Source organism: Gopherus flavomarginatus, chromosome 1 (assembly GCF_025201925.1).
Source record: "Gopherus flavomarginatus isolate rGopFla2 chromosome 1, rGopFla2.mat.asm, whole genome shotgun sequence".
NCBI lineage: Eukaryota > Metazoa > Chordata > Testudines > Testudinidae > Gopherus > Gopherus flavomarginatus.
Genome location: NC_066617.1, coordinates 222,104,410 through 222,114,491, shown reverse-complemented (window position 1 = coordinate 222,114,491; position 10,082 = coordinate 222,104,410). Strand labels below are relative to the sequence as shown.

Here is a 10,082-nt window from a genome sequence, read left to right as displayed (position 1 = left end):
GGTGAAATATTTTTATATTCAACTTTTGTATTAAGTATTATTTTCCATATTTAAAAATCTTAGGTATCTAACACTATCAGTAACAGGCTAGAATAATAAATCTGGAAGAATTGTAACCATGTAATTTACATTTTACTTTTTATGATATCTCTTTCCTTGTTTGTTTGGTGTTTTTGTTTTTATTTATTTCTGATACTTTGAAAATCAAAATAACTGAGTCAGTTGCAGAGTTTCACTTTCATCAGGGCCGGCGCAAGGATGTTTCGCGCCCTAGGCGAAACTTCCACCTTGTGCCCTCCCTGCCCCCGCTCCTCTGCCCTGAGGCACCCCCCCGCAGCACTCTCTCCCTCCGCCCTGAGGCACTCCCCACACCCCAGCTTGCTCCTGCTCCGCGCACAAGCATGAGCACCTCGAGCACGTCGTGGCCACTTCACTTCTCCCACCTACCAGGCTTGTGGCACCTAAGCTGATTGGTGCCACAAGCCTGGGAGGCAGGAGATGTGAAGCAGCCACGGTGTGCTTGGGGAGGAGGCGGGGCAGGGGTGAACTGCTTCACTTCTCCCGCCTCCCAGGCTTGCGGTACCAATCAGCTTAGGCTCCACAAGCCTGGTAGGTGGGAGAAGTGAAGCAACCACAGCATGCTTGGGGAGGAGGCGGGGCAGGGGTGAGCTGGGGCTGGGAGTTCCCTCACGAGCTGCCCTACTTGATGCAGTGGTCTTCCCCGCTCTTCCCTACCCCAGCTCCCTCCGCCTAAATGCCGGTGGCGACTGGGGCGGCCGGAGATCCGGCCACTGTGGTTGCTGCTGAAGAAAACGGTGCCCCCCAAGTCCTAGTGCCCTAGGTGACTGCCTAGGTCTCCTAAATGGTTGCACCAGCCCTGACTTTCATGAAGTGCTACTATATTGCAGTGTTAAGAAACAATGAAGGGGGATTTTTGCTTTGGGTTGAATATGGGGGTAGGGGGGTGGCCATTAAAGCTTAAACTAAACAATTTTTTTTTGTGAGGTCAACTTTGGTCCATATATATATATATATATATATATATGATTACATACACAATGTTCTTATATGTTGTTTTTTATTATAATACTATCTGAATCCTTCCTTTCTTGCCTTTCAGTCAATCTGTATGTAGATTTATTTTTCAAGAAAACTATGATTAAAATAAAAAACAAGGACATGTATTCAATAAAGCAACATTTTCAGAATCATGTTTCTAAATAACATTTGGTATGATATATTTTGAAAAGGCTTTTGTTACAAATTTTAAGATAGTCTTTTCATGATCAGGATCAAGTTACATTGTTATAGCCCAGTGGCTTCCTTCTTGATCTCTATTAATTTAAGAAACCAATTAGAAATACAATAGGTTGTACTATAGCATTGCTGGTTGTGATATTAAATATATGTATTAGGTGTAATGTCCCTCTTGAGTAGTGTGTCTTCATGAAGAATATTTCTTCCTTTTTGAATCTGAAAAAAAATCTTGTGTTGCTGTATGTATTTGAGGTTTATCTTTTAAAGTTATAGATAAATCTGGTTTTTAAACTGTCTTGACTTCAGTGCTGATTGGATTCCTTCTCCCCACCCCTCAACACTTTCAGTTCTATTCCATAAAGTTTTTATCCGCAGTGCTAAGAAGGTTAGGATTAATAATGAGTCTCTCCATACAGAAGTTATACATTTCCAGCCATAGCTTTGATCCAGCAAGCTGCTACACATGAGCATCAAGATCCACAGCATTCCAAATAAGTAGAGCAGCTTGCAAGGACAGGACCTAAATTTGTTAATAAAAAATAGTAACGGATATGATCTACTAACTGCTTTTTCAGTTATAGTCCAGAACAATGCATCTGCGGGGAGGGAGGTGGGGAAAATGGTGGTTGTATATCTTAAAAATTAGACTTCTAGCCCTATTCTTTCTTTATTTTAGGCTTAACAATGACACGTGTGTGTGTGTAATTATGCACTGCTTAATCTGGTATTCTGATTATTGCCTCTATTGATTGCAAAGCATGTTAATGCTTCATCTTGTAAGAGAAAGGATGGATTGGTCTGTATACTTTTAAATATGTGATCATGAAGGTTGTCATTAAAAGGATCCAAGGATTACCTTTTAAAGGAAATAGGAGGAATATAGGGAATGTCTTATTTAGGTGCTTTGTAGAAAAACAGAAGAAGCATTTGCAAAACTGTCCAACCACCACTGGAATTTTTTGTTAAACATTGTGACTTTGGAGAAAAAAATTATATTTTAATATAGTTGCAGAAAAACATACTTTAAATTAATTTACATTGATGGTAATTACATATTTTGTTTGACTTTCAATATTTTACATACAGTGATCCCATTTGTATTTGACAGAACATATTTAAGATTTATTCAATGATTTTTTAAAGTCACTTCTTTAATGCAATGACTGGCTTCAAATTACTGTTTTTAACATAATATTAATTTATTTTAAATCCTGAGCACTTAATAATTGTGTGCACTACTTTGAAACATGGCTTGCTGAGTAGTTCCAAACACAAATCTATTAATAAAATAAATGAGGAAATATTTTATTCTATTCCTAGATGCGAAGAAAGTACATTAAATTGAACAAGAGTGAGCAAATCTAAACTTCTTATCATGTCAGCTGAGGCTGACCACACAAATCCCACAAGTTTCAATGCACTCTCAATCCAGAGAAGAGCAAATATTTTTCTATAAACATTTTAGTGCTGTAGCATTTAAAACAGTATCTTAATAATAGATGTAATATATATCAGATAGGATATTTTAGTTGTGAAACTATTTAATATCTGGGTACATGAGGAGTGACTTCTTCCCCATAGTCAATGCTCCGCCTTTTTTTTTTAACTAGTTGCTTATTTTTATGGGAAAGAGTGGGTCCATCCTGCTTTCTTGCTTTGCCAAAGCCATGTTTGCCTTAGTCATTTTGTGTCCTTCCTCTTATATAGTTAATCCAGCATTCACTAGGTGATCATTATGGAGAGATGTCAAGTTGAGAGACCCTTTGTGTAGTGCAAATGTGGATTTGTGTGCTGTGTACTTCAGGGCTGAATTGTGACTCTAATCTTTATGGACATTATGGGCCAGATTTTTCTCCTTCATTCATATTGGATTTGATCCGGGTAAGTGCTGAACGTGTCTTGATAGACACTGAGTACTCCCTGCTACTTTTCAAAAGTCAATGAGAGTGGAGGATGCTTAGCACCCAGCAGGATCAGGCCCATTGAGTAATACGTTACTCAGCAAACCATCCTATCCTTCAGTAGGACTATTTGCTGAATAAGGTACTAAACTGGTCCAACTAGACTAGAGGTTTTAATTGTTGTAACTCAATAATTTGATTTCCAATTAGCCGAAGTCTTAGTCAGGAACAAATATCTGTGGAGTGCTAGACTAAAATTTACAATTTTGAATTAATTTGGGCTAATTGGCAATCAATTAAATCAGGTTTTGGCACAATGCAAGCTCTAATCTAGATAGACCCAGAGTGGGCAAAAGTATCAGGCTCTGGTCTTAAGGCAAAAGATTTATACGAACTGATATTACTATAGGTTACTGTTCCCTAAAGTGTATGTAGTATTGCATAGTGCGGCAGTGTACAGTTGAATTGCATTATTTTAAAAGTGAACCCTAGTTCTTTTCAACTTAAAAAAACCCAGAAACATTGTGTGAAGTTGGAGTTTTAGATTTATTTTTTATAAAGAGGGTATGAGTTTTCAAAATAGCCTACCCCACGGACAACATTATCAATCCTTTTTAAAGCTAATAATGGTATTGAAAGAACCTATTTCTAAATGGAACAGAAAACCTATGGTGGTTCCATTAGCAGTTAGCTAAAGCTGTTCTTACTTATATTTAGTCAACTTTATTGAAGTGGTTTCTAAATAGCTTTGCTCCCAGGATTTCTCTGAAGGTATCTCATTGTACAACTAGAATTAAACTCTGAGGCACATCTTACCCCAAAATTAAAAAAAGAAAAGAAAAGGGAAAAAAAAGTGTTTCTACCCACGTTTTACATTCCTGGTAATTTGGGGGGAAAAATCATTCTCAGCGCTGCTGCTAACACTTTCTCCACAGATATTTTACAAATAAATTATGTTTCCTAAACTCTGATCCCCCATGTGATTAGGGCACAGTGCACCTATTTATGGTGAACTGGGATTCCCTGCTGAAAGAGAACTTTAATACTAATGAAACAGGAAGTATCGTAGAAAAAGGAACCTCATACTGATGTGAGGTTTCTATCAGTTTCTCCTATAAAGAATGCTAAATAAAATGAACACTGCAATGCCATCTGGTGGTTTTACAGGGATGTCAAATAAACAAAGGAAAGATGAAAAGGATGCAGTGCACAGGGATAAAAAACAAACAAACCATGAAATAATACAGTAAAAACTGATTCTACTGCAGACAGTTGTAACCCGGTCAGTGCTAATTAGAACCTCAAAGAAACATTTGAAGTGTTAGGCCCTCAAATTACCTTATAGAAAACATGCTGTTTGTGTTGTGTGTTGTAGTATGTATGAGAATTCTGTTGCAATTCTGTTGTTCAACAGATTGCTGCAGAAATGGAATTAATGAAAGTGGGGAGGAATCAGATCCTGTTTCCAAATATACCACTGTGATTTACAACAGTGTAACTGGAAGCCGAATCTGGCCAATGACGTTCAGCAAATCAGTGAGCATGCAAATTATTTCCATCAGAAATTATAGGCAAAGACAGTTGCATGAATAACACACAACTCATGGTAATCTTTAAAAATCTTTTAATTCTGTCTTTCTAATTCCTTTAAAAAGAGTGTGTGTCCTGGAGGTAGGAGGTTCAAAAGATGCCAATCTCTATACTTGTGAGGAAAGTTGGGATACAAAATAAATGTAGGAGCCTAAATAGAAATTATTTCAATTTTTTTTTAAATATCAAGAATTGTTTAAGCTGGGTAGACTCAGCTTCTAAAATTAAGATGTGTTCTCCAGCTCTAAAATTTCCTGAATACTTCTGTTTGAATTCCAGACAGCTGTTCAGTTTGATCATGTTCATGCCCCTTTATTCATTATCTGCAAACATTTGCACAAAATGTTGGTGAATGATGGTCCTTATGAATACCCATACTGATGTGTGAAAAAAGCTAATCTTGCATGAACATGACTATTTGCTGCTGTTCTTTTTGAAAACAGTCTATCATCCTAGTGGGGCAGAAACAATACCATTGGTGAAATCCTGGCCCTGTTTGTAGGCAATCGGAGCTTTGCCACTGACTTTAACAGGGACTGCCTTTCTCATCAAGTGATTTGGGTGACAAATGATATACCAGGGCTAATGAACTGTGAACAGTTCAAACAAACAATAGGCTGAACATTCTTAATAACTAACTAATGCATTTACAGAAATTAAAATGGATTTGTGAACTTCTTGCAGACAAAAGAAAGTGCTGGATTTGGATTATTTATTCGCATTTAATAATTCAGTTAGTTTAGTGGTCAGAGAACTCATCCAGGATGTGAGAGACTCATATGCAATTTCCTCTCCTACCTGAATGAGAGAAGGGATGTGAACATGGTGTTCTGACCTCTCATGTGAGTACCCTCACTACTGGATTATGAGATATTTTGGTGTGGGTCTTTCTCAGCCTCTTCTATTGATGCTGTTACAAGGTGTATAACATATTAAATACTAGTATTTGAATCGGGGATTTAAAATTGTTTCCCTTAAAGTCTGAGTGTCTGACCAACAGGCTATAGAGTGATTCTCACACTCTGTCCCTAGCCCAATGACTATTATTTATTACTCATATAGGCAGTTCATAGTCTTTTGTAATTCCTATTCAAGTCAATGACAAAAATCCCATTGACTTCAATGGGGTGAGGATTTCATATCTTTATTCCTTCTGGATATGCTTCAAGCACCTGTCTTCCTTTTCATGTACTTGTCTAAAGTCAATTAAAAGGTTGATGATGAATGCCATTTGGACCTGATAGCCACAGGACAGTAATCAGAAGGGTCAGAAATCAGCAGTCAGATGCAGATATGACTCTCTATTTTTGTTTTTTTCCTATTAAATACATATGGGAGAACCCTTTCATAAGTACAGTGCTTTGTTAATTAAGTTGGGAGCAAACTCTTTAACAAGAGGCTACCCAAGATGTAAAGTATGGGAGTTTATTGGTTTTATTGGCCTCTGGCTGCTGTTTGTTACAAAACATTAGCTTTTCATTAACAATTGATGGGGTTTGAAGATCTTTATAACCACAAAACCAAAGAAAAAATCCACCTTAAATCATGTTTACAAATTAATCTGAAGCTCCAGTCAGTGTATAGATCCATATGCATGATTTTTGTGAAATTTCTTTCTGTCAAAATTAGTGAAAATAATGGAGACAGAAGGGAAATACAGAGCCCAAAGAATGCTAATAGATATACTTACATAGATCAATCCTTGAGTTTTTAGTAGCTGTTTCAAATAACTTTATGGTCCTAAGATCCCAACTTTCTCTGGGGGATGGTTAGCTGTAGCCTCACTGATTGGCATATGGTAGCAAAAAACCTGGACAATACCAAAAAAAAAAAGTGTCCTTTGATCAGAAATACCTGTTGCAGAAGGTAGATTTTGACTATTGTGCTGTCATTTTTATGTAGCATATGAACTAGAGGAGGAGAAGGAAAACCAAGGACAAATAGAAGGAGTTTGAAAACTTTTCTTTTTTAAATGTAATCAGTTGCTAAATATTACTGAATAACGGATATGTAAAAATATAATAATAGCATCTGCCCATTAAAATGTGTTTACTCCTAAACTTTAAGGACATTTTTAGCTGATGAAATATCTTCTAGATTAAATGTAAAACACTTACTGATTCATCCTTTCTGAAAAATGGAGGAAGATTCTATGAAGTGATATCAACATTATGTGCACAAAAGACATATAAAAAGCAGCTTAGCATAAAAGGAGAAGGTCATGCTTTAGATTGCAATGCTAAAATCTGCTGACACTTTTACTCAGGGTAATTTTTGCTGCTATCATCTTTATGTAAAATGTGCATCTCCTGTTGCTGCTTTGTAAGATTTATATTTTTATCTCTTTCTGGAGAACCAGTTATCTTACATCTACTAAGACAATTATTGGATCAATATGATAATACATTATGACATAGTAATAAATTTGGAAGATAAATGCTTCTGCAGTCAGTTCTATAATTTTATTGCAATGATACGAATGCTTAACTTATTTTAGAAAGCTGTCGGGTGTGCTGAGGCAAAACAGACAATTGTGTCAAAGCAATTTGCAGATTCATTTGGATTAGCCTAATTCCAACAAGAGCTCCTTTCAGGAAGGAGTTTGTCCTAAGACTAGTATGAAAGGCATGATCTTCTTTTCATTTAAGTCAATGATAATTTTGTAAGTAACTTCAAGATTGGGTTCTAAACAAGGGGAGTTGGCATGCAGTACTGAGAGATCTGATGAGCATCAGTGTTAGTTGACTGTTGAGCGTGCTCCATATCTAGCAAGAGGTTCTCTGCTCCTTGCACAATAAGGCCTTACTTTGCTTGAAAATACTAGATTATCTGAACAATGATGCTGCATAAACCAATCAAAATAGGTTCATGTTAGACAACAGTGGAAGGCATTTTTTTGTTTGTTTTGTTTTACCACTTTGTTCTCCCCTTCCTTCCCTTTTCTTATCCTCCTCCTTCCCCTTCCTCCTGCCCCCCCCCCCCCACTTCAGTAAACATTCTTCCTGGTGAAGGAAGAAAGCCTGCAGTTTCTTATTAGGGCATGGGTCAGCTGGAACTGACAAGTTTTAGGTTCTCTTCTTGCACTGTATACAAGAAATGCAGCTATGCTGTAAAATTAATCCATCTTTGGTTCAGAAACAGTTTGTTCTTTTATGTCATTTCTTTATTTTTTGTTTGTTTATCATTACTGTAATTATATTTAATTTTTTTTAATAAAGAAACCCTATTTCTAGTTTTCTGTGAACTGAAAGGAGATTATTGCCATCTGTGTTTTCAGTTAGTAAAGTAGGTTATGGGACTGTCATCAGGAGGGTATAAATCCTTTCCAGATAGTGGCCTGTTAAATCTCAGACAGTATAAGTGGTCAGCTGCACAAATATTGTCCCCTTTACAAAATACACCTCTACTGAGTAATAGGATTTTAATTAAATAATTAAAATATGGATCCCAGAGTTACTTGATCTGTACCTCTAAATAGGTTGTTTTACCATGTTGAAGTTTTGAGGTGCTTTCATGGATTTATTAAAAGAATAAGCAAACAAATGTGAAACAAAGGTTTAACCAAATATGTCACTAACTAATGTTGTGTCAGATTCCCTAAACTAATCAAATCTAACACAACGCAATGATCAAACCAAAGTTACAATTGAATCAATCAGTAAATCAATGGTTCAATTTATCTGACTTGCAGATTACTACCAGAAGTAATTACACGTATAAAGTTAACACAAGAATTAGTGCAATACTTCACTGGAAAGTTAAAAATACCTTTCTTTTAATGCAATTAATTGGACTAAGAGTCTGCTAAAGACAGAAGATGACTTGTAGAATCATACATAAACTCTTGTCTTTGTTTTAAGGAAATATAACTTTAGAATGGTTTCTTTATAGTTTCCCACTTTGATGTTCCACCTTCAGTTTCTCTGAACATAAAATGTATGTTAGGTCATGCCTACACTAGCAAGCTTTCAGTGCCACAGTTGTGGCTGCGCCGCTGTAAGATCACTCATGTAGTCACTCTATGCCAATGAGAGGGAGTTCGCCCATCAACATAATAAAACACCTCAACAAGCAGCACGAGCTATGTTGGCAGGCATGCTGTGCACACTACCACTTATGCTGGCACAAAGGGATTTTTTTGTTGATTTTTTTCACAACTCTGAGCGACATAAATTTTGCTGACATAATGGTAATACAGACATGCCTTATTCTCTATTTACTTTACTTATTTCCCTTCCCAGGCTGAAAGAGTGACTGAATCTCTCAGTCACGTTCACACAGATGCAGAAATGTTTCTCAAATCAAGCACTTAGCAGCTTTGGAATAATACACTTTGAGCAAACTAATCACTTACTAATTAAATAACAGACGGGGCATTTTAGTTTCTATCTGGGGAAACATTTAGGGCTTATCTACACTTAAAACACTGCAGTGGTGCAGCTGCACCCCTGTAGCACTTCAGTGAAGATAGTACATACACTGACGGGGGGGGGGGGGTCCTGCCGTGTAGGTACTCCACCTCCCTGAGAGACCATAGCTAGGTCAGCAGGAGAATTCTGTCAACCTAGTGATCTCCATGCTGGAGGTGAGGTTGGCTTAACTGCTTCGCTCCAGGGTGTGGATGCTTCACAGTCCTGAGTGACATAGTTATACTGATCTAATTTGCTAGACCAGGCCTATGTGACCCACACATATATACATACTGTACTCATTGTACTGGAATGTTGGAGAATTCAGATGTCTCTGAATTCTATACAAAAGCACTCTCATGTCTTCTTAGAATCTCTAACTCGTGGTGGTTCTTTGCAGCATCAGAACTAGTTCTCAGCTAATAACTTGAGCTTGTTTTGTATGTGGGGAGGTGGTCTCTCTCTTAGCAATAGCTTCAGGCTTGGTTTCGGTGATGGTCAGGACCTTTCACTTTGCCTTCAGGGTACTCTTACTCTGCTCCAGGGCCTTGCCCAAATAGAAATTCCAACATGTTGTCTATAGCTCACTGTGACCAATAATTTGATATCTCTTTCTAAGATAGACTTTTTTTTTGAAAAATCTGTTGGTAACAACAAACAGATGTGTTCTTCATAAGCAGGACATGAGAAATCTGGTAACAGATTTCTGCCTAGGCCAGACATAAATGTATAAAATACATAAAGATAATTAATGGCTAGTCAATATTACACATTATCTCATTTCCACACATCCTCATGACAGTAAGCATGACAAGGTAAAAGGGGACTCTGAGGGATAGGAGCAGAGTCTATAGTGAGTGAATGACCTTTCCCTACTAACTTTTTTGCCTACAGGCTGGAAGGCAGCTTCAAGCAATTTGTAGTA

General features: G+C 37.2%; 1 protein-coding gene across 3 annotated transcripts in view; it reads left to right on the top strand.

Moving 5' to 3' along the window:
• The window catches only part of IL1RAPL1 (interleukin 1 receptor accessory protein like 1), a 1,154,051-nt gene that overhangs the window by 117,395 nt on the left and 1,026,574 nt on the right, over positions 1-10,082 (top strand). The gene's annotated exons all lie outside the window — the stretch shown is intronic.